The 23,318-nt window shown below is 44.1% G+C and overlaps 1 protein-coding gene across 6 annotated transcripts in view; it reads left to right on the forward strand.

Annotated features, from left to right (window-relative positions):
• Positions 1–1,322: 1,322 nt before the first annotated feature.
• Positions 1,323–23,318, forward strand: part of PIP5K1B (phosphatidylinositol-4-phosphate 5-kinase type 1 beta) — a 159,128-nt gene continuing 137,132 nt past the window's right edge. For 5 of the 6 annotated variants that reach the window (XM_075597570.1, XM_075597561.1, XM_075597578.1 and 2 more), the window contains exon 1: positions 1,324–1,747. The gene's annotated coding sequence lies outside the window, so the exon portion shown is untranslated. Of the gene's footprint in view, positions 1,748–23,318 lie in introns of all 6 variants that reach the window. The other variant, XM_075597595.1, reaches the window with a different exon arrangement.

Raw genomic sequence — 23,318 nt, forward strand, 5'->3', positions numbered from 1 at the left:
TGCCATGCCCGGTGCAGCAGCAGCACACTGGGTCACTGTATGAGACTGCCATGCCCGGTGCAGCAGCACACTGGGTCACTGTATGAGACTGCCATACCTGGTGCAGCAGCAGCACACTGGGTCACTGTATGAGACTGCCATGCCCGGTGCAGCAGCAGCACACTGGGTCACTGTATGAGACTGCCATGCCTGGTGCAGCAGCACACTGGGTCACTGTATGAGACTGCCATGCCCGGTGCAGCAGCAGCAGCACACTGGGTCACTGTATGAGACTGCCATGCCCGGTGCAGCAGCAGCACACTGGGTCACTGTATGAGACTGCCATGCCCGGTGCAGCAGCACACTGGGTCACTGTATGAGACTGCCATGCCTGGTGCAGCAGCAGCACACTGGGTCACTGTATGAGACTGCCATGCCCGGTGCAGCAGCAGCACACTGGGTCACTGTATGAGACTGCCATGCCCGGTGCAGCAGCAGCAGCACACTGGGTCACTGTATGAGACTGCCATGCCTGGTGCAGCAGCAGCACACTGGGTCACTGTATGAGACTGCCATGCCCGGTGCAGCAGCAGCAGCACACTGGGTCACTGTATGAGACTGCCATGCCTGGTGCAGCAGCACACTGGGTCACTGTATGAGACTGCCATGCCCGGTGCAGCAGCAGCACACTGGGTCACTATATGAGACAGCCATGCCTGGTGCAGCAGCAGCAGCACACTGGGTCACTGTATGAGACTGCCATGCCCGGTGCAGCAGCAGCAGCACACTGGGTCACTGTATGAGACTGCCATGCCTGGTGCAGCAGCAGCACACTGGGTCACTGTATGAGACTGCCATGCCCGGTGCAGCAGCAGCAGCACACTGGGTCACTGTATGAGACTGCCATGCCTGGTGCAGCAGCACACTGGGTCACTGTATGAGACTGCCATGCCCGGTGCAGCAGCAGCACACTGGGTCACTGTATGAGACTGCCATGCCCGGTGCAGCAGCAGCACACTGGGTCACTGTATGAGACTGCCATGCCTGGTGCAGCAGCAGCACACTGGGTCACTGTATGAGACTGCCATGCCCGGTGCAGCAGCAGCACACTGGGTCACTGTATGAGACTGCCATGCCTGGTGCAGCAGCAGCACACTGGGTCACTGTATGAGACTGCCATGCCCGGTGCAGCAGCAGCACACTGGGTCACTGTATGAGACTGCCATGCCCGGTGCAGCAGCAGCACACTGGGTCACTGGGCGGGGGAAGCAGGGCAGGAGGAGGGAGGGGAAGCAGGCGGGGCTTGCATGAGTCTGAGCGCAGTGTGTGTGTATGTGTGTGTGTATCAGACGGGCAGCAGGCGGGGCTTGCATGAGTATGAGCGCAGTGTGTGTATATGTGTATGTGTGTATATGTGTGTGTGTGTGTGTGTGTGTGCATTGCACAGGCTGAGGAGCGGTGACGCCAGCTTAGCATTCAGTTTATAACCCATCACCAGACGGGCAGCCGGCGGGGGCGGCTCGGTGTGACAGTGTGCACAGTGCGCTGTAATACCCAGCGCTCATCTACACTGTCACATCCAGGAGGGATCCCACCTCTCCAATACAGGGAGAAAAGCATTCCCCCCCCCCCCCCCCCCCCTTGCCGCATTATTTCACTTCCCTCACGGATTAAGAGAAGCCAGTGCAAGGATGCTGGGGTGACACGGTGATAGGGTCCCCCACCTCTGCACCATCCTGCTCAGTGGATCAACACAGCCAGGAAGGTGGTAAGTGCCAAGTTTCAGTGAATGCCCCTTATGTGCCAGGTAGGAGCTGATCATCTCTCTCCTTCGCTGTCTCCACTGATGGTTTGGGGGATACTATCACATGCATTTTGCCTCCATCACCCCATTTGTATTTTTCCCACTCTTCTTCCTTTTCAACCCCCCTGCCCCCCCCCCCCCCCTTTTCCCTCCACTATTATTTATTTATTTTTTACATTTCCTCTTAAGTACCAGGCTGTGAAGGGGTTAAAGTAATTAATACTTACACCAGGCTGGCACCGGAGGGCCAAGGTGTACCCTTATTGCACATGTATTTTACCTTCCTACCCCCGCAGTGTCCCCCTCTCTCACCTCTTCTGCATGCTGGCTCCTGGGTGGCCCGTGTTTATCCCCTGCCCGGAAATAAAGGGGGTAATGGGATTGTCGTGACATTGCATTGATTATGGGGGTAATGGGATTGTCGTGACATTGCATTGATTATGTGGACTCTGCACTTGACATGCATTTTTTTAAAATTTATCTTCAGCACCTTTTTTGCCTTCACGTGCCCTCCTATTTCCTTGTCACCCTTTCCTCCCTTCATCACTAGTGTCAGTCACACAAGAGGGATATGCAGACATCCTTAATGCTGTGGCATTGAAGGGGTTAGGGGTTCCCCTCATTTCAGGTGAATGTTGTCACCCACTCTTCTTTTCCCTTCTGGGTTTACAAACTATGTGCATGCATTATATACCTTCATCACCCCCCTGTCTCCTTTCTCTCTTCCTCCCTTTGCACAGTGTGTACTAGATGTTTCAGTTTCCTTCTCAGTGCCAGGGTTGATCTGCTTGGTGCTTGGACTTTGCCTGTTTCTGCTATGATGCTATGTATCATTTACTGGCTTTCTGGGCATTGGGGATGGTCTGAGCTTCTTCAGCCTGGTTTCCTCTTTTGGGTGTGCTATATGAAAGGAGGCTGTTATTTTCCATGTTATTACAAGGTTGATGGCATCCAAAATTACTGGGAAAATGTCTGAATGGCAGCAAGGCAGCACCTTGTCTCTTTTATTTGATCAACAACCGACTGACAGCAGCTCAGTCATGGGTTATTTATATTATACATAGAAGTCAGTGCTGCCAATGTTATTGTTTGTGCGTTTGGGGCCAATAGTGTGTACAAAAAATATCACTTTCATAGGATTTTGTCAATGCTAACAAATATTTGGTGCCATTTTCTCAGAGGCACCATGCGATTTGCAGACGCTTAAATGAAACTTCACATATTTTTGTGCTTTAAGGCTACTTGTCAAGCCCATTTGTATTTAAGTGACTGCACTGTTTAAAGTATACTGTAGTCACTTTAACCCCTTCTGTGCCAGAGAAACCTTGAATGCAATTGAAGGCCCCCTGGCTTCGAATAGGCGAATACAGCCCAAATATTGATTTAGAGATGTAAATATTTACACTATATAAGTTTCAGCAACACCCATCATTGACCAGTGATAAAGGAATTATTTCACTGATCCACGGGAGGAAATGCTACCTAAACCTTCCGATGTGAAAAGAGCCTGAACCAGAGTATATGCTGCAGTATTCTCCTGTGAAAACTGTTGCACTTTGTCCAGGCTTTGTGCCCTGTTCTTGGCAGTGTATTGGAAAAGTTTGATACTTAGGCAAACCTTTCATTTTTCATGTCAGTTATTGAAATAAATGCAGTGGGTTTTAAGTTTCACTCATTTTCCTCTCTTTCAAAAGATACAGCTCAACCCCGTTATAACGCGATCCGTTACAACCCGAATCCGCTTATAACGCGATGCAAGCGTGGCTCCCAATTTTCGTATTTATGAATACTTTACAACACGATTATTGGTATCTTAAATACTTTATTGTACAATGCATACAATTGTACATTATTTCTAGCGCGATTCGCTTAAAACGCGATGTGATTCTTTGGACCCCAAGCACAGCGTTATAAGGGGGTTGAGCTGTACATGACAGGGCTCTAAAATAACCATAAAAACCTACTTGCGGGAACACAAACAGCTCTCTCTTTATTACAAACACTGCAATTCTTTAACAATGGATTTTATTTTGTGTTGGGCTGTGTGTGTAAGGGAATCAGGAAAAATAAGGCCTGTTATTGTCCATGCAAGTTTAAATTAAAAGTGAGCCAGTATCGTACGAGGGAGATCGCATTGCAAGGGCAATGAAGATGCTTCAGTATGGCTGGGTTTTAAAAACAACACATTCAAGGCCAAATCACTACAGATAATATAATCATTCTGTAAAATGCTGTATTACTTTGGAACGGGCTACACTGAATATCAAATATTATTGTTGTGCCGAATGCTTCTGACACTAACACTAACATGTTACGCTAGTACTAAATATGTGTAACTCCAAAACACTGCATTCTCTAGATGCTCTTATTTATGCTCTTAGTCATGTTCTTTGAAGCGATGCACTTATATAGTATCTGTGTAAGCCTCCCAACATACCATGTAGATTATGAGGTTACTGAGTCACGGCCTCTTTTTCGACAACATTTACCTAAATATTTGATGCACGTTTCCCAGTTTTGTGTTACGTTTCCCGGGGTTATGTCTTAACGGATTATCTACACGTATACGCTATATCTACATGCCACAGTGCGTATGTGTTTGACACAAACCAAATCCATTTCCATGATCAAATGTAGGAATGTGTGTAAATGGAATACTCCGTTTATAACTAATTCAATTTTCACTCATCCGCTGTGACTTTAACGGCGTGTGACTCCACTTCTTTCTGCTGCTGCTGATTTATGTGCGGTCAAGTGGGGACTCATTAAGGTGTTGTTTTTTTTGTGGTTGTAACATTTATGGTGTTATGTATTAAGCAAGTGTGTACCTGCACACACATCAAGTGCACGTGGCTTTGTCAAATGTAAGGACATTGTTAAATTAGCTCCTTCGCTTTCAGGGGCACCTTTATTTCTGGTGGTTGTTGTTCATAGATTGAAAGCTGTTTTGCCAAGTTTGGTCTCCTGTCAAACTAGAAGGCAGGTTTCAGTGTGACCCTGAGAAAAAACAAACCAAAGTGGCCTCATCACAAGACATTTTCATTAACAGAATAAGAGTAATACTATACTACAGAACAGGGGGGCTGAACTCCAGTCCTCAATACCCCCCAACAAGTCGGGTTTTAAGGATATACCAGCTGCAGCACAGGCGCTGCAGTCGAAGACTGAGCCACTGATTGAGCCACCTGTGCTGAAGCAGGGATATCCTCAAAACCTGACTTGTTGGGGGATCTTGAGGACTGGAGTTGAGCACCCCCTGCTATAGAAGACGTAACAGCTCAGGAGCCGTGGAAGCGCGATCCACACGATCACGGCAGAATCGGCGATATCTGCCGTTGACTGTATTGGGCGCAATAGCACAGATTGCGCGTTGATGGTTTCCGTCCATTATTACGTAGATTGGACGCCTTTCTGGGTAGGAATTATTTTCTCTTGATGTTTCATTAGTCTGACTGGGGCTTTGATTGTATCTGTATGCTAATTCAGAAATGACACTGCATATATGAACATCTCGGCAGCACAGGAAAGGTTAAATAATAATAATAATAATACTGTAATGATAACTTGGGGCATTTGAAACCAAGAGCCCAGTACACAAGCAGTTGAGTACTAAAAAAAGTTTTGGTGCCTCAGGTCACAATCACTATATCTGTATAACATCATAAAGAAACACTTCAAAGCACTAATACATGCAATACATTTGTATTAAGGGCCATATTTACTAAGAGCTGCTACTCCATAAGACACCTTCAGACGCCAGAAGACACCGATGACCCACTCGCTTGTATGAGCCGTAACGTACCTTCCGGCATTGTAAGGTGTCTGATAGAGTAGCACCATTTAGTAAATATGACCCCACAGATATGAGACCCAGGCGGTGTAATACACCATGTAATCATCGCAATGAGCAAATGGAAAGGTACAGAGTCTGCTTCCTTCTTATATTTGCAATTTCATAGTTATCACAACTATTCAGCAAATACCCCCGCCCCTACATACCATACTGTGATGGTGTGTTTCATGGGTGTGTGCGACACGCCTTATCTCTTGAGCTGTATGGTCTCGAATGTCTCTTTTCTCCAATCTTTGCATAGCATCTTAATTGCCTATGTAATGTAATCTGTACTTGAATGACACAGAGTTTAGCTGCCACATCTTAGCTTTCCTTATCCTGAAACAGCTGAACTTTACAGGTCATGGCATCTGTGATCAAACTGTTGCTTTGTTATTTGTCGCTTTGAATAATAACTGGACTTCCATTGGCTGGTGGTGGCTTCTGTGCTGCATGCATAGAAATTGCTCATCTATTAAACATAATTTCCTTTGAGTGCCTGCATGCTGTTTTCAGAATATGCCACAGTGCTAGAAGATCACTCTATATTTTCTTGCTTTCGGAGAACAGAGCACGTTCTGTTCCAGTTTGCAGAAAATAGAAGGACAGCTTCCACAATGAAGGCAACCATAAAAGTGCTGTCAGCTTATATTTTGCTCAAGGCATTGGAAGTCTTGATATACTGCTCAGTCAGTGCACATGTGGCTGGCAGCATGGTGGACCACAGATCAGCATTTTTAACATTACACGGGCTTATTTTGACCTCCTCCTCTATTCTAGCATTTCATGTTATTGATTGTTTTTACAATCCCTGGAAGCTGTTTATTCTTACAGAAAGTTTCATTGGAAACAATAGGGGTTCTTGCTTTAGTTGTTCTGTTGGTTTTTGGAGGTTAGAAGGCTAAGTATAGGAGGTTAGTGGCTCCAGTAATATTTTATAGCTCATCGTCCTTGTGAGTTCAAAAAGCAGTACGTGGTTGGAAGTGTGTAATCATACTATATTGCTTACAGTTGCGGCACATTATTTTGTCAATATAAACTGTCTGCTTGACGTGAAGTTACGTGGAATGGTTTGTCTGGGAATATAAATCGATAGTTGATGACGTGATAATATTTGCTAGTTAATTGTATCGCATCTAAAGTACAGATGTAGCAGATGCTTTTGCACCTGTTACCTTACGATATTGAGCAAAACTGCGCAACTAGTTAGCAAAGTCTGGCGTGTAGTTTGATGCATTATGCTCTATTTGATTTGCCTTGTAAATTTCACGAAAACAATCACAAATCACACAATAATGCGGTCAAATTTGTGCCAGCAGCATTACGTTACCGGGATAGCGGGTACTATAACATCTGCTACATCTGTAACCAGTGCCTTCTTAACGCATGGGTTGCCCGGGGGCCCCTCCAGCATAGGGGCCCCATGCTAATCTATGCGCAGACCAGAATTTAACACTAATATTCCGATCACCCGCCTCAACATTCAAATCTCCCTCTAAAACGGTAGAAGGAGAAAAATTACGACTTGTAGCGGAGAGTTTGCAGGGCCCAGTGCACTGCTTTGCCCGGGGGCCTATAATGCTGTTAAGACGGCCCTGTCTGTAACTACTTCATGTGGAAGAAAGTTTCCAGTGTATCCTCTTATTCATTTTTATGTACCCCTAAAAATAAGAGATTATACTCAAGTTTCCATTACTATACTTGAGTCCCCAAAATGTCTCCAAGCAGAAGAAAAATGGCTGCCGGGAGACTTCCTGTTTCACCTTCAGCTACTGTATTTCCAAGGCAGAGCAGCGAGTGGTATATACAGGCATATTCCTGCCACTGTGGTAGAACATGGTCCAATTAGAAGCCACATATCCGTTCTGCTACAACCTCGGAGGAAATGTTAATCGCTTTCTATGTGTACATACATGTAGCTTTTTCATTATTACCTAATAATAATACAAATTAATAATACATTATTATTATTATTATTAATAAAGTAATTACACATTTGAAATGTATTTTTTTTAATAAATCAGTTCTGTAGTATTAGATAATACTTACTGTATTTAAAAAAAAATATTATTCAACTTTTAATGCCATTTTTAATGAGTTTTAAAGCATCCTTTGTTCTTTACACCACTTTTCTGTTTGTAATAATTTGTTGCCAATATTGCCAGCAGTTTGAGCTGCAAACTGTAACAATAGATAATGTTGCCTCAGTAATATATGGATACATTGTAGTTGCTGAGTTACACTGACTGAAGCAGCCATGTAGTTTGTCACATGATCAGGATTTTGACAGATTCATAACAGGAGCACCAAACGATTGCCATTTTAGGTAAGAATGTAGAATTATACATTGTCACATGCTTTACATATCCAAATAAGAAAAATAACAAAAGGGGGAATGTAGTATTTATTGCTTCTTTAATTACCCTAGGAGTGAGTGGTTTTCGATCGTTTTATTTGTGAGTGCTGACAGAAATAGGAGCAGCTGTAAGAATGTCAATAGCAGCAGTAGTGTTCGTAATAACACCATACTGTTCCTGGAGAAAAATAGAATTTAGAAAGGGGCTGGATGTATTTTATTTATCTGATGTGAAACTTACACATAGGTGAACTCTCTGTGTCAGATTGTCTAATAGGTGCATGGTAAAAATGGTACCCCACATCTGTAGAATTACTGGGCATTATTTAGCTGACACCAGGAGACACTGAACTAAAGGCAGTGACATGCCAGACGTCTCTAATCTTTATCTAAGTAATTTATGCTTTAAAAATGACCCGGCAGATTGCCTTGGTTTTATGTAAAGGAGCGGTCCCACAAGGCAAGTGAACCATGTTTTGTACTTCTTTGTATTATGTTCAAAATAAATGGTTCCCTTTTCCCAGCTAATTGTGTTTATCTGTGTTACTAAGCGTGGCCTCATAATTACTATACAAACAAGGGACAAAACCAAATCAACCGTTTACCTGTGGCTTTGAGGGCGGACAAATCGTCGTATGTCCCAAAGAGGCTAGATAAAGTTTGTAAAAACCATGTGAAGCATTTGTTTACCAAGATAATGTTAGAGGTTCAAAAAATGATGTGACAATACAGAGAGACCTATGTACTCATTTTTTCTTCTTCCTTTCCTTTACGCAATGTGTCAAAAAGCAACCCATATATTCCTTATCCATTATGTGTTACAGTATGTTTTCATATATATGAAAAGGGAGAGGGAGTGGCTCAGTGAGTAAAGACACTGACTGGCACTGAGTTTGAAGCAGAGGAACCTGGTTCAATTCCCAGTGTCGACTCCTTGTGACCTTGGGCAAGTCACTTTATCTCCCTTTGCCTCAGGCACCAAAAACATAGGTTGTAAGCTCCACAGGGCAGGGACTGTGCCTGCAAAATGTATCTGTAAAGTGCTATATAAAACTAGCAGCGCTATACAAGAACTATTATTATTTATATATGCAATGCACATTTTACGAAGATTTGTATAACTTTTTAGCAGTGAAGTTTTAACTCCCCAAATTTGTACAAATATCATATTAGTACATAGGTCCCATATACTTTTCCATTTTCTTTAAATGTGTCACTCGCCTACATTTAACCCATCACACATGTCACTCCCCTTTGATCCCTTTAGTCCCAGGAGGACACTGAATGGGGGGATCATTTGTCAATCCAGTCTGATAAGATAATCAAATGAATACACACATCCACTTTTTTTTTTTAAGGTCAGTTAGGAAAGTAAATGGGACGTAGGGAGAGATAAAGGAGGGTATAAAGACAATAAAGCAATTTACAAACATTGCACAGATAAACTCTCAAAATAATTAAGAAAAAAATTATCCTTTTTTGTTTTTCAGAAAGGCACTTTTTTAAAGCAGCAATTGGTGCATATAGATATGTATATGTATTTGTTATTATTTATCCGAAACAAGGGGTCCCCAGAGCTGACCCGCTTCACTCTAAGCTACAGGGACCTCCAGGCTCTTTGAAAATGTTCATTTTAAAATTCACTCACCGAAACAATATGAATTATGAGGCAGCCAATAGAAAGCGGTGATGTCATAGTGAGATGACGTGGCAACTTGCGATTGGGTCACCCAGCCGTCATCTTTTTTTTTCTGGCAAGTACTGGTAAACGTTAAAACGAACTGAATATTTTGGCAATCGTAGCTTTGAGTTCGTGGGTCAAATTCGGGTGACTCGCTACTTCATATAAGTCAATGTGGAGATGAAGTTGTGAGGGGGTGCAACTGCTTCAGAGGGAAAATGAGACCGGACTGTTATATACTAATACAAAGGTTAATTTATTGGCACATAAAAAAGGCAGCAAGGAAAATACCTCTGACGCGTTTCGCGCAGGCGTCTACGCTTTATCAAAGAGTTTCATATAAGGTAAACATTATTATTTGTATTTATTTTTTACGCTCTAATTTGGGGAGAGGGAGGTTGCTTCTTTATCTTATAAAATCAGCATGATTAATTCAATTGAATCCTATGTGTAGCTGCATCTTTAAACCTTTTTTTGTGTTTCCCACTTAAGGCCACAAATATTAATAATAGCTATGTGACAGCACAGTTTCCATCCAGCGATGGTTACTAATGTTCCATACGGTGTTTGATGTTTATGAATAGTAAAGTGTACAATGTACGCATAAAATACCAGAATTTATTATTTATGTCTAGCCTCTAAAAGGGACAATCCCTCCTAGGACCAAATTGACGTAATTCCAGTGACATGTGTAAGGGTCTCATCTCAGATGGGTAATTGATATCCTTTTTTTTTTAACCAAAATGTGACATCTATAAATATATATTTTTAATGTTTTAAGTTAAACTTGAAGGGGTTTGAGCTCCCCTGTGTGTAATGTCACGGGGAGATCAGCATGTGCTTGTACAGCCAGGGTCTCCTCACACCCCCTCCCCTTATCTTTATTGGATCTCTGATAAGGACAGGGTGGGATAAGGGTAAAGGAAACACCTGATTGACAAAAAACTTCCCCATTCAGAGGCCCCTAACAAATTAAACCGGCTAACCTGTATGTGGGATTGCATTAAACAATATAACCTGCTTTTAGTGGTTTATTTTTGCATACAACTTTATGGTAACACTTTGTACTGCCAAGTCAGCTACTGTATCCATTATGACTCCTAAGCTTAGTTTGCTAACTATTGACATGCTTGGTGGCTGCACAGTGGGAATGGAATGGGATGCTCATATTGTCTTTCTCGGGCTGATACCCACAGACAATACTACTATAATGAATGAAATCCACAGTCATTGGCTTTAGTGGGTGTCTAACGGTGCAGTTTTGCTCCTACTAGAGTTAGCGTGTTAATTGATATAGTGCAACTTTATTGTATGCTAAAATATGCTATATAACAAATGTACTCAGCATTCGCTAAGCCACACCATTGAAACGATAATTCCCATTAGGGCACATTGGGTGTTATTCATTGGCGTTTCCGTACGATAGTGCATCGATTGTCAATCACAGAGTAATGCAGGGGTGCACAAACTATTTGAGCTGCATGCAGGGGAGCAGGTAAGGGGGGTGCAGCTCAAATCTTGTGTGCCCCCCAGTTTGCGCACCCCTGGTATAATGAATACCCCCAATTGAAAGAGTTAACTACAGGCAATTGCTTTTAGTGTTTAAAGCTGCAGTTCAAGCTGCTGTTTTTCTAAAAATATATATATTTTCCATTCAATATGTTCATCAATACAATCTACACACTGACAAGTGATTAGCTAAGTTGCCGATCGATTCGGCTTGGGGGTTTACTAAATGGCTGTCAGTGCAGCAGAAGAGGACCCAAAATAAAAGTCCCGGCGCTACAAATGTCCCAGATACCGTGATCCAAATGGAAAGTCCTGGATGAAAAATTCTCAGATGGATGGTACAGGATATTTTCACAGAGTCCCAGGGAGTTGATAATTCCCTTTAACGATGTCCGCAGTGATTCTGGGGAAACATAAGAGGTACACACCAATTGCGCAGTATGCCACTACTCCTGACCCCACTCTGAACCAACGGACAAAGAAACCCTACTTACAAGATAATATCTTGTGCGTTCAAGGGAGAGAATCTGTAACTGTGTCTCTGCTCTGTCTCAGTGTTTCACGGATCCCACGTGACCGGCAGCAGTGATCTCTTATTCCATGCAGCGACCAGCACTCACAGGGGACGTAAGTCAGGCATGTCATGCAGGAACAGAGGATTGACACAATGGTGTAATACGTTTACACTTTATTAAAAAACTTTAAAACACAAATCACCCACACTTACAGTAAATGGGGGATGACGATATGACTCACGGATGCCGTCCGCCACTTGTCTGCAGCCTGATGCGCACTAGGGAGCCTTCCTGAATGGCGTTCTCTGAAACTCCTAGCCGATGACGTCAGCAGCAGGGCGGTGCAGGTACGCTCTCACAGCATCGGCACGACTATGGTGGCTGGACTGGCTCAAACACTTGGCTCCTCCTCCCTACGCGTTTCGTGACTCTGCGTCACTTCCTCAGGGGATGGGGGAGCCTAGTGGGAGCTGTGTTATATACCATTGCATATCAAGAGAGTCCACCCACAAATGGGAGGTCCTGGACTTGATTTCAATGTGAGCTGGAGTTTGGCAATTAGCAGCAATTGGGATCTAGGTGGCTGCTGGGATCAATTGCATTATGGTGAGCATGCTAATCATGCAAACCTTTACTACATCCAATTAAAATATATTACTTGCATGATTACATGGTGGATACTATTGATTGAAACACAAACATATATATTGTTATATGCCTGTTCAACATACATCAGTATAGCACAACAGTATAAATTACATTGTGGATGTTATTGAAACACAAACATGTATATTATTACATCCTGTTTAACAATGCATATACTATTCTCACCTTAAGATGAAAATCAACTGGAAATAAAATAATTGATGGAACTTAAAATTAGAACTGATAGAAATTAATTAAGAATAAACATTCTACGTATCTTTTAAAAAAGCTGCCAAATCGAAATCAATATTTAAACCTAGGGGAGACAGAGTTCTAAGTGTATATATCCAGTAACTTTCCTTTCTAGAAACAAGATTTAATCTGTCCCCCCCACGCCAAGTACCCTTTGGATTGTCAATGCCCATGCAGATTAACCCCTGTGGGTCCTGGTTATGTTTAATTTTGAAATGATTTGAGACACTATGGGTCTCTAGGCCCCTCTTGATGTTATATACGTGTTCAGCGAACCGTCGCTTGAGGGGCCTACCAGTGCGCCCCACATATTGCAACCCACATGGGCATTGCAGGAGGTATACACAAAAGTTGGTTTTGCAATTTATGAATGTCTCAATTTCAAATTCCTTTTTAGTGACACTGGATTTGAACATTTTGGTTTTTACACTGTACTTACAACCAATACAATTTTGACATACATAATATCCCTTAAGGCCATTCAGCCAAGTGACATGGCGGTCCCTGAGACTGTCAATAGGACAGCTCGGAGCTAGAGAGGACTTTAGATTCCTAGCCCTTCTATATACAATCTTGGGTTTGTCGGGAAGGCAGGTTTTTAATAGGGGATCTCGTTGGAGGATACTCCAATACTTATTAAATGTTTTAGATATGACTGGGGCCAACCCACTATACTGAGTGATGAAAAAGGGAAATTGTTGTTCTGTCCCTTGCCCTGATGTTGTGGCTTTTCTAGTTATTAGAGTGGCCCTGTCAATTTTGCTGACCTCTGTAATGGCTGAATCTAACTCACTATTTCTGTACTCTCTATCTAAGAATTTTTCTTTGAGATCCTTAACCTGTTGCTGGTAAACTGAATCTTCCGAACAATTTCTCTTGATTGTATAAGTGGATATACTGGATATACTGGATATATACACTTAGAACTCTGTCTCCCCTAGGTTTAAATATTGATTTCGATTTGGCAGCTTTTTTAAAAGATACGTAGAATGTTTATTCTTAATTAATTTCTATCAGTTCTAATTTTAAGTTCCATCAATTATTTTATTTCCAGTTGATTTTCATCTTAAGGTGAGAATAGTATATGCATTGTTAAACAGGATGTAATAATATACATGTTTGTGTTTCAATAACATCCACAATGTAATTTATACTGTTGTGCTATACTGATGTATGTTGAACAGGCATATAACAATATATATGTTTGTGTTTCAATCAATAGTATCCACCATGTAATCATGCAAGTAATATATTTTAATTGGATGTAGTAAAGGTTTGCATGATTAGCATGCTCACCATAATGCAATTGATCCCAGCAGCCACCTAGATCCCAATTGCTGCTAATTGCCAAACTCCAGCTCACATTGAAATCAAGTCCAGGACCTCCCATTTGTGGGTGGACTCTCTTGATATGCAATGGTATATAACACAGCTCCCACTAGGCTCCCCCATCCCCTGAGGAAGTGACGCAGAGTCACGAAACGCGTAGGGAGGAGGAGCCAAGTGTTTGAGCCAGTCCAGCCACCATAGTCGTGCCGATGCTGTGAGAGCGTACCTGCACCGCCCTGCTGCTGACGTCATCGGCTAGGAGTTTCAGAGAACGCCATTCAGGAAGGCTCCCTAGTGCGCATCAGGCTGCAGACAAGTGGCGGACGGCATCCGTGAGTCATATCGTCATCCCCCATTTACTGTAAGTGTGGGTGATTTGTGTTTTAAAGTTTTTTAATAAAGTGTAAACGTATTACACCATTGTGTCAATCCTCTGTTCCTGCATGACATGCCTGACTTACGTCCCCTGTGAGTGCTGGTCGCTGCATGGAATAAGAGATCACTGCTGCCGGTCACGTGGGATCCGTGAAACACTGAGACAGAGCAGAGACACAGTTACAGATTCTCTCCCTTGAACGCACAAGATATTATCTTGTAAGTAGGGTTTCTTTGTCCGTTGGTTCAGAGTGGGGTCAGGAGTAGTGGCATACTGCGCAATTGGTGTGTACCTCTTATGTTTCCCCAGAATCACTGCGGACATCGTTAAAGGGAATTATCAACTCCCTGGGACTCTGTGAAAATATCCTGTACCATCCATCTGAGAATTTTTCATCCAGGACTTTCCATTTGGATCACGGTATCTGGGACATTTGTAGCGCCGGGACTTTTATTTTGTATTTGTATTTATTTCACAGGTTGGGAAGATCTGTTTATTAGTTTCTCTGGCAGCTTGTACACCACTTAGAAGTGGTTTTCACTCACATTGAGTGATCACGTTCACATCACCAATTCATTGCCATTTTTCACACTATTGTGAGTTAATTGCACATTGTAGATTAGCGCTTGTTAAGGGTATTATTGTTGTTTGTATTGTAGAAGAGGACCCAAGATGCAAAGTTCTGTGGGGAAGATCATGTGACCAGGCAGTCACAAGATACAATTGGTTCACTTTTAGAGAGAGGTTTGAGCTCAAAAAGGAGTGTGCCAGATCCTGTTTCATAAGAGTAAGGGGATGTGACTTAAATGGTTTCTATAGGAACAAAAAATGCTTGTTACATTATAATGCATTAAAAATGTCTTTACATTTTTTTTTTAAATGCTACAAGTATTTTTTCATAGTAAAGAACTGATTTATTTAAAAAAACAAAAAAAAACACACGTGTAGGATATTGCTAGAACTTCAGCTTTAAAGCAGTGTTTTTTCAACCAGGGTTCCCAGTAACCCTTGGGTTCCCCAGGCATCTTTAAAGGGTTCTCTGCAATTTTCAGGTCATTTGAAAATTGTACTAAATACAGAAGAATTTACAATGCATTTGATCACAGGAGCGCTATTAGAGAGGGTTGGGGTTACTTACAAAGCATCTGATCTCAGACACGCTATTAGAGAGGGTTGTGGTTCCTTACAAAGCATCTGATCTCAGACACGTTATTAGAGAGGGTTTGGGTTCCTTACAATGCATCTGATCTCGGACGCGCTATTAGAGAGGGTTGGGGTTCCTTACAATGCATCTGATCTCAGACACGTTATTAGAGAGGGTTGGGGTTCCTTACAATGCATCTGATCACAGGCACGTTATTAGAGAGGGTTGGGGTGTGACAAAATGTCACAATATAATAAGGTTTCTTAACCAAAAAAAAGGTTAAACCCCACTGGTTTAAAGGTAGCACCGCCACTGACGTTAATTTCGGCCTGCGTGGAACTAATATGCAGTTATATCTCAATGCAGCATTGATCTGTAAAACTTTGTTGAAAATATGGTGTAGTTTCAGGACATATTCAGTCAAATTTTACAGCTGAAAGCTGCTTTTTACTTTGCCTTTTCATCTTCAGGTATCTTCTAAATGTAAAAAATCCCCCTGAGGTTGACGCCTATACCTATAGCGTGCATGTGCTTCTTGTTGTGTCCATGTCATGGCGAAGGTGAGAAACAGATTACACCATAGAGAAAAATTATTTTGCAGAATCAATAACCTAACGTTGCTTGTCTACAATCCGCACCCATTCTAGGCTTCTTTTAAGCTACCGCTACCAAACATTCAAATATTACGCTCTAAATGAGGCGGTGAAATGTGTTATTATGTTACACAGAGTTGCGTGTTGTATGAATGTATACGTTTATTTATATAGGGCCACCAATGTGTGCTGTGCTTTACAAAGGGACAATACAAGGTAAAGCTCTAGATTGTAAGTTCGCACCAGCAGGGCACTCGTTACCTTTGTATCTGTCCGCGCTTGTTTGTCTTTCTTTGTTATGGAACTCTGTGTCATTTATTTCACCCAGTACCCCCCTTGTACCGCACTGCGGAAATGTTGGTGCTTTACAAGTAAATAATAATAATAGAAAAAATAATAAACAATGGGGGAAAGTGCAACAGATAAATGACAACATGGGGCAAAGAGAAACCCTGCCCCAAAGAGCTTACAATCTAAGGATCCCGTTTATAGACTTCTCAGCGCCCATGCTGGTTTTCATCATGCTAATCACCTGGCATTTTGACCTATTGTTTAATTTCAAGCAAATGCCATGACATTTTGGAGGGAGAAAAACTGCACTGAGATTAGAGGGGGAGTTTACAGTATGATGTGGCCATTGAAGAATATGTAACGTGTGACCTGTATTATATGTGGGTACAGGGCAAATTATTGGCAAGGGACAGTTAATATGTCACTCATGCAGAATGCAGGAAGCAGACATCTCACCCTAATAGTTAAGCAATAATAATAGCATTCATTACATTTTAATATATACTATCTTACACTTCCAAAGCACCTTGCAAAAAAGAATGCAGGAGAAAGAATCTTGGGGTGTATTTACTACTGTACTAATGGGTAAAAACCAGTGCAAAAATCAGCACCATGGGATGTATGTAATAAGCGTTGCAAACAGCTTATAGTGCACAATTGGCACATGTGAAACTCAATTTCAATTGTGCTTGCGTGAGCTTATGTGTTAAGCTCACATTTCTCCATCTGCAAGCTGCGACTAAAAAAACAAACTTATTTGCTTTGTTGCACAGAAATGGACTGCGCTTGTAGTTCAGATTGGCATGGTATATACTAAAAAAGAATATTTCTGCCAGCCACATGAATGAATGTAAACCCTAAAAAGGCTGTATTAGTGCAGAATAAAGTTCAAAGCAATACTTTTTTGACGTAGCAGGTTTCATTATATAGGTTACCAAAATGTATTGCTAATGTAAGTAATATTACACTAATAATTGCCAATAACTACTGTAGGACTAGGCCTACTGTAATTATACATTTTGTGAAATAATATAATTCTGTTTCGATTTCAATTGTATCAATCATGGTATTCAAAGTGACCTAATGCAGGGGAGCGCAAACTTTTTTCCCCGCGCCCCCCTCCCCTTACCTTTGCTCCTGCGGCAGTGTCATGACATTACGTTGCCATGGCGACGCGTGGAAGAAGCCGCCGGAGCCAAGGTAAGTGCAGTTTACAGAGGCCTTCGCCGCTTCCCCGGCACTTCATTTAAGTGCCTTTGGGAAGCACGCGGGGCATCTGTAAACCCCGCGCCCCCCGCAGACAGTCTCCCAGTAAACCCCGCACCCCCCGCAGACAGTCTCCCAGTAAACCCCGCACCCCCCGCAGACAGTCTCCCAGTAAACCCCGCACCCCCCGCAGACAGTCTCCCAGTAAACCCCGCGCCCCCGCAGACAGTCTCCCAGTAAACCCCGCACCCCCCGCAGACAGTCTCCCAGTAAACCCCGCACCCCCCGCAGACAGTCTCCCAGTAAACCCTGCGCCCCCCGCAGACAGTCTCCCAGTAAACCCCGCACCCCCCGCAGACAGTCTCCCAGTAAACCCCGCGCCCCCCGCAGACAGTCTCCCAGTAAACCCCGCGCCCCCCGCAGACAGTCTCCCAGTAAACCCCGCACCCCCCGCAGACAGTCTCCCAGTAAACCCTGCGCCCCCCGCAGACAGTCTCCCAGTAAACCCCGCACCCCCCGCAGACAGTCTCCCAGTAAACCCCGCGCCCCCCGCAGACAGTCTCCCAGTAAACCCCGCGCCCCCGCAGACAGTCTCCCAGTAAACCCCGCACCCCCCGCAGACAGTCTCCCAGTAAACCCCGCACCCCCCGCAGACAGTCTCCCAGTAAACCCTGCGCCCCCCGCAGACAGTCTCCCAGTAAACCCCGCACCCCCCGCAGACAGTCTCCCAGTAAACCCCGCGCCCCCCGCAGACAGTCTCCCAGTAAACCCCGCGCCCCCGCAGACAGTCTCCCAGTAAACCCCGCGCCCCCCGCAGACAGTCTCCCAGTAAACCCCGCGCCCCCCGCAGACAGTCTCCCAGTAAACCCCGCGCCCCCCGCAGACAGTCTCCCAGTAAACCCCGCGCCCCCCGCAGACAGTCTCTCAGTAAACCCCGCGCCCCCCGCAGACAGTCTCCCAGTAAACCCCGCGCCCCCCGCAGACAGTCTCCCAGTAAACCCCGCGCCCCCCAGTTTGCGCACCTCTGACCTAATGCATGAAGTCAGACTGATCTATCCATTTTGCACTTTGATTTTTTTAACAGAATTCTAATTGGGGGAGGGGGAGGGAGGGGGAGGGGGTGTCTGTAGCTGAACTGCGCTATTTTTAGCTCCACAGAACCCATGGTCCCCTATACACTTGCCATTTTAATTTGACGACCTACATTCCGGACATTTAAAGATGGCGCCAGTGGTCATCTCATAAGCGGCTTCCTATTTCCCACTGGCTCTGTGGAATCTGGGGCCCGTTTTGATTTCTGGAATTGGAGGTTAAACACAGGCAACTAAAACGGAAATTATCTTGGGGACTAGGGAGGGAGGGGGGGAGGACTGGGAAGTTCAGCTGTGGAGGAGGGAAATAATCTATGTGAGGAAAACAAACTAATAGGCGGGATTCCCGCTTTCATTATTATATGTGCAGGTACTGTACTTTCAATATGTAGCGATAATAACAGATTATTAGCGGTGACCCAGTTCCATAAGTGAACTGGTTCTGTCTGTATATCATGATAAGTGGGTGAGCTCTTATTCTAACAAGAGTTAAATGAGCTGCATTTTCCTGTGTTTACCCTCATCCACACCATTGATAAGTCACAGCCTGAACAGCTTGAAAGTAGGAGAAGCTTGTTGTTGGCAATACATATTTGGTCAGACAGTGCACTTTGTGTTTAAATTCCTGTTAAACTGCAGTCAATTGATTAGATTAAAGAGCATTTCAAGTGGCTGACTTGACTAATTAAAGGAACCGCAACAATAATAACAATGCTGAAGAATAAGGCAGCGCTTATAGTGCTGGCGATGTGACCGATGACGTCACCCGTCGCCATCGCCACCAGCGAAATTTGCAATTTGATTTTTAGCTACGTCGCTGGCGACAAGGCCAGTGACGTCACTAAAAGGGGTGGGGCGCGCAATTTGATCGTTTTAGAGACCGTCACGTGTGACAATTAACTGTCTCTAAAAAATCAAATTTACCCGGCTTCCAAATTTTTAGTCGCTCTGTTGCTCCGTCGCTCCGACGCCGTCGCGCTTACTATAAGCGTTTGCGACAGAGTCAATGGATTTGTTTCGGAGCGTCGTCGCAAGGCACTATAAGCGCAGCCTACGGGTAAAAACCTCAGTACTATTATTTATTGCACCAGCAATGTGGTTTTATACCTTTCAGTGTGTGGCAAATGGTTTTGAAAAACAAGAAGAGAAAAGCCTAATGCTTCTGTTATTCCATTGCTTTTAGTGAGTTGTAATATAAGATAAGAAAAACATCAGAATGAAATCATTCAAAAAGATATTGTGTCTCCAGCTCATACGGAATAATTATTTTTATGCAGACACGAAAACTGCAGGAGAATACAGCTGTTATAATGACATTTGTATAGCTATATCAGCATGCAGGTAAGAAGTGAGAATGCCATCGCCTGACATGCTTCAGCTCCTACTCACCCGATCTACCGTCTGACTGTCCTGATTTAATAACTATTGATCACTATTGAAGCAGCAATCTTAGTAGAACTGGAGGGTCCCGTGGAGCGAGCTTAACCGTGGTACCCCCGTTTGCAGGTAAAATTAACTTTTCATTTTTTGTCGTTGCTGTCAAAAACAACACATCTTGGCTGCTGGGCCACAAAGAGAAAGTCACAATGTAATTTAATGATAAGCCCAAGGGTGACACTGAGACTTTCTGTTACCACCTTGGCCCTGCTGCCTTTTTGTGGCTTGTGGCTTGGTTCAGGTTATTAACAAAATACACTCAAATTAGCTTCTTGCATCACACTGCAGTATGGTTGAAATCCATAATATTATTATTTCATTTGTAGACTTCTTCTTTTGTATCTCAATTTGTACATTTAAACACAGATAAATAGATACAGAGAAGGATAGGTAAATATACAGCACAGATGTGGATAGATACACAAATAGATACTGTAGATATAATACAGTATATGACACATGACTTGATGATAAGAACAATAAATAATTTGTATCACTTTTTGGAAAAATAAATGCTGATAAGGAGGAAGAGAAGAAACTTGGGGATACTTTCTGTTCCCATTAATTCAGTAGAAGAGAAGGAAAGGAAACAGCAAAAAGGCCCGAAGCCTTCAGGGTCAGTGGCAATACCTGGCAGGGTATGAGGTCAGTGAGAATACCTGGCAGGGTATGAGGTCAGTGAGAATACCTGGCAGGGTATGAGGTCAGTGAGAATACCTGGCAGGGTATGAGGTCAGTGAGAATACCTGGCAGGGTATGAAGTCAGTGAGAATACCTGGCAGGGTATGAAGTCAGTGTGAATACCTGGCAGGGTATGAGGTCAGTGAGAATACCTGGCAGGGTATGAGGTCAGTGAGAATACCTGGCAGGGTATGAGGTCAGTGAGAATACCTGGCAGGGTATGAAGTCAGTGAGAATACCTGGCAGGGTATGAAGTCAGTGAGAATACCTGGCAGGGTATGAGGTCAGTGAGAATACCTGGCAGGGTATGAAGTCAGTGAGAATACCTGGCAGGGTATGAGGTCAGTGAGAATACCTGGCAGGGTATGAGGTCAGTGAGAATACCTGGCAGGGTATGGGGTCAGTGAGAATACCTGGCAGGGTATGAAGTCAGTGAGAATACCTGGCAGGGTATGAAGTCAGTGAGAATACCTGGCAGGGTATGAAGTCAGTGACAATACCTGGCAGGGTGTGAAGTCAGTGAGAATACCTGGCAGTGTATGAAGTCAGTGAGAATACCTGGCAGGGTGTGAAGTCAGTGAGAATACCTGGCAGGGTATGAGGTCAGTGAGAATACCTGGCAGGGTGTGAAGTCAGTGAGAATACCTGGCAGGGTATGAGGTCAGTGAGAATACCTGGCAGGGTGTGAAGTCAGTGAGAATACCTGGCAGGGTATGAGGTCAGTGAGAATACCTGGCAGGGTATGAAGTCAGTGAGAATACCTGGCAGGGTATGAGGTCAGTGAGAATACCTGGCAGGGTATGAAGTCAGTGAGAATACCTGGCAGGGTATGAAGTCAGTGAGAATACCTGGCAGGGTATGAGGTCAGTGAGAATACCTGGCAGGGTATGAAGTCAGTGAGAATACCTGGCAGGGTATGAAGTCAGTGAGAATTCCTGGCAGGGTATGAAGTCAGTGAGAATACCTGGCAGGGTATGAAGTCAGTGAGAATACCTGGCAGGGTATGAAATCAGTGAGGTATGAAGTCAGTGAGAATACCTGGCAGGGTATGAAGTCGGTGAGAATACCTGGCAGGGTATGAAGTCAGTGACAATACCTGGCAGGGTATGAAGTCAGTGAGAATACCTGGCAGGGTATGAAGTCAGTGAGAATACCTGGCAGGGTATGAAGTCAGTGAGAATACCTGGCAGGGTATGAAGTCAGTGAGAATACCTGGCAGGGTATGAAGTCAGTGAGAATACCTGGCAGGGTATGAAGTCAGTGAGAATACCTGGCAGGGTATGAAGTCAGTGAGAATACCTGGCAGGGTATGAAGTCAGTGAGAATACCTGGCAGGGTATGAAGTCAGTGAGAATACCTGGCAGGGTATGAAGTCAGTGAGAATACCTGGCAGGGTATGAAGTCAGTGAGAATACCTGGCAGGGTATGAAGTCAGTGAGAATACCTGGCAGGGTATGAAGTCAGTGCGAATACCTGGCAGGGTATGAAGTCAGTGAGAATACCTGGCAGGGTATGAAGTCAGTGAGAATACCTGGCAGGGTATGAAGTCCGTGAGAATTCCTGGCAGGGTATGAAGTCAGTGAGAATACCTGGCAGGGTATGAAGTCAGTGAGAATACCTGGCAGGGTATGAAATCAGTGAGGTATGAAGTCAGTGAGAATACCTGGCAGGGTATGAAGTCGGTGAGAATACCTGGCAGGGTATGAAGTCAGTGAGAATACCTGGCAGGGTATGAAGTCGGTGAGAATACCTGGCAGGGTATGAAGTCAGTGAGAATACCTGGCAGGGTATGAAGTCAGTGAGAATACCTGGCAGGGTATGAAGTCAGTGACAATACCTGGCAGGGTATGAAGTCAGTGAGAATACCTGGCAGGGTATGAAGTCAGTGAGAATACCTGGCAGGGTATGAAGTCAGTGAGAATACCTGGCAGGGTATGAAGTCAGTGACAATACCTGGCAGGGTATGAAGTCAGTGAGAATACCTGGCAGGGTATGAAGTCAGTGAGAATACCTGGCAGGGTATGAAGTCAGTGCGAATACCTGGCAGGGTATGAAGTCAGTGAGAATACCTGGCACGGTATGAAGTCAGTGAGAATACCTGGCAGGGTATGAAGTCAGTGAGAATACCTGGCAGGGTATGAAGTCAGTGAGAATACCTGGCAGGGTATGAAGTCAGTGAGAATACCTGGCAGGGTATGAAGTCAGCGAGAATACCTGGCAGGGTATGAAGTCAGTGAGAATACCTGGCAGGGTATGAAGTCAGCGAGAATACCTGGCAGGGTATGAAGTCAGTGAGAATACCTGGCAGGGTATGAAGTCAGTGACAATACCTGGCAGGGTGTGAAGTCAGTGAGAATACCTGGCAGGGTATGAAGTCAGTGAGAATACCTGGCAGGGTGTGAAGTCAGTGAGAATACCTGGCAGGGTATGAGGTCAGTGAGAATACCTGGCAGGGTGTGAAGTCAGTGAGAATACCTGGCAGGGTATGAGGTCAGTGAGAATACCTGGCAGGGTGTGAAGTCAGTGAGAATACCTGGCAGGGTATGAGGTCAGTGAGAATACCTGGCAGGGTATGAAGTCAGTGAGAATACCTGGCA

Source organism: Ascaphus truei, chromosome 1, assembly GCF_040206685.1.
Source record: "Ascaphus truei isolate aAscTru1 chromosome 1, aAscTru1.hap1, whole genome shotgun sequence".
NCBI lineage: Eukaryota > Metazoa > Chordata > Amphibia > Anura > Ascaphidae > Ascaphus > Ascaphus truei.